Source organism: Schistocerca serialis, chromosome 2, assembly GCF_023864345.2.
Source record: "Schistocerca serialis cubense isolate TAMUIC-IGC-003099 chromosome 2, iqSchSeri2.2, whole genome shotgun sequence".
NCBI classification, from domain to species: Eukaryota; Metazoa; Arthropoda; class Insecta; order Orthoptera; family Acrididae; genus Schistocerca; species Schistocerca serialis.
Genome location: NC_064639.1, coordinates 972,204,227 through 972,206,536, shown reverse-complemented (window position 1 = coordinate 972,206,536; position 2,310 = coordinate 972,204,227). Strand labels below are relative to the sequence as shown.

Below are 2,310 nucleotides of genomic sequence, written 5' to 3'. Positions count from 1 at the left end.
TTCTGACCCTTAAATCTATACTTGATGTTAACAAATTTTTCTTCTTCGGAAACGCTTTCCTTGCCATTGCCATTCTACATTTTCTATCCTCTCTATTTCGACCATTATCAGTTACTTTGCTCCCCAAATAGCAAAACTGATCTACTACTTTAAGTGTCTCATTTCCTAATCTAATTCCCTCACCATCACCCGACCTAATTCGACTACATTCCATTATCCTCGTTTTGCTTTTGTTGATGTTCATCTTATATCCTCCCTTCAAGACACTGTCCATTCCGTTCAACTGCTCTTCCAAGTCCTTTGCTGTCTCTGACAGAATTACAATGTCATCAGCGAACCTCAACGTTTGTACTAATTAAGCAGATAGTATACTGATGTAATATTATTGTTCACCTTTAATTTGTAAGAGGGGATCCCGATTTCATGCAGCAGCCGATGCAGCTAACGACGCCTTTACGTGGCGATATTAACTTATAAAAAATTAGCGGAAGCGGAAAACTCGCCCACCATTAACATAATATATATTTTTCTCCACAGCCGCCCGACACTGCAGAAAATACGTAGCTTTAAGATTCTTATTTTCAGTACAACAGCCGAGAGCCAGAGCCAGGACTCCAACTACGATGCAATGGTTAACGGAGGTAAGCAGGAATACGCTCGCGCGTGTGTGGACCGCTATTGTAATTAATAACTAAAGATTTTTTGCTTTAAAAGGAACTGACTAGCCGAGGAAATTAATATGAAAAGTTTATTCCATTGTTCAACTTATATGCTCATGTTTTAAGATTCAGCGAGTCTAACGTTCATTAACGTAAAAAATAATGTAAGATTAATATTGTTAAAAAGGAGAACTTCACGAAAGCATTTAAGTGTAAATCAAAATTGAATGAAATATCATTTTTCTTACGGCCCACCACGTAAGTCGGCAACAATCAAAATAATAATAATAATATATTAAATTACGATGGCCGACGGACGCGAGAACGTGTACTACAGAAATATTGGGTGGCCCAGGTGTTTGGAATAACCCTTCTAAAACAAAAACATGTGAAGGAGCAGTGTTTGAGGGGTTTTGTTACCAATGTTGCGGTCATTTTGGAGGCTTCCGTCTCGGATGCAAGTTGTAATTTTGAAACGGAAAGAGGGTAATGCGACAAACCAAACCAGTAGAGAGTTAGACTGGAAAAACAATGGTATCCTTCATTTGAACATACACTGCTGTCCAAAATTGAAGCAAGAAATGAAAATTTTGCAAGGTTCTGTTTATTTTGCCACAGAACAATACAAATAGGTGATAGTACTTCGTCTTCAGGCCACGAGTGGCCTTCCGGGACCATCCGACCGCCGGGTCATCCTCAGTGGAGGATGCAGATAGGAGGGGCGTGGGGTCAGCACACCGCTCTCCCGGTCGTTATGATGGTATTCTTGACCGAAGCCGCTACTATTCGGTCGAGTAGGTCCTCAATTGGCATCACGAGGCTGAGTGCACCCCGAAAAATGGCAACAGCACATGGTGGCCTGGATGGTCACCCATCCAAGTGCCGACCACGCCCGCCAGCGCTTAACTTCAGTGATCTCACGGGAACCGGTGTATCCACTGCGGCAAGGCCGTTGCACAAATAGGTGACAGTAAAGTAGAAAAAATATAAATAATACAGAATGTAAGCAAATGCAACAAGCATAACGGTAGACAAAAGTGTTTTTCGTTTTTTTCCAACTTTGCGGATTTGCTCACACATTTATACAACTGGTTAATGTGTTCTGTGTGAGGTGTGACCACCTCTGGAAGCAATACAGGCATGAAAAAGATGGAGCATGCTTGTGAATGATGTCATCAATCTCAAGATGAGACAATAACGACCGCACTTCCTGCAGAGCTGTTCACAAGTCTTGGAGAGTGCTTGCTGGGTCTCCCTAGTGCGTCCCAGACTTGCTCTATGGGATTCGTTCCACGTCTTGTGTGCAATAGCGTCCGTTTCCAAGGAAACATCAATCACCCTCTAACATTCTGCATTGTTTCTGTTTATTCTAAGTCGTGTCTCCCTACCACTTTTCGCGCAACGACGCTCTGAGAGTGTTTTTTTAGGGAATTGACTAGTTTGAACCTGGGATCTGTTGCTGGTAAGGAGACACCAGACCACACATAACATATAGAGTTCAGAAGAGTTCAGTGAGACTAGCGATGATATAATCAAATACTTAATGATTTCAGCGTCAGCTCCACTGCACTCCCTGTAAAACAATCTTAATACTAACTAAATTTAGTGGAAGGAGTTCAAGGCTTTCCTATTTTTAGTTAGTTGGTAAAAT

At 41.7% G+C, this 2,310-nt stretch overlaps 1 pseudogene; it reads right to left on the bottom strand.

Moving 5' to 3' along the window:
- Window positions 1-1,498: 1,498 nt before the first annotated feature.
- Window positions 1,499-1,616, bottom strand: LOC126458807 (5S ribosomal RNA; annotated as a pseudogene).
- Window positions 1,617-2,310: the final 694 nt, after the last annotated feature.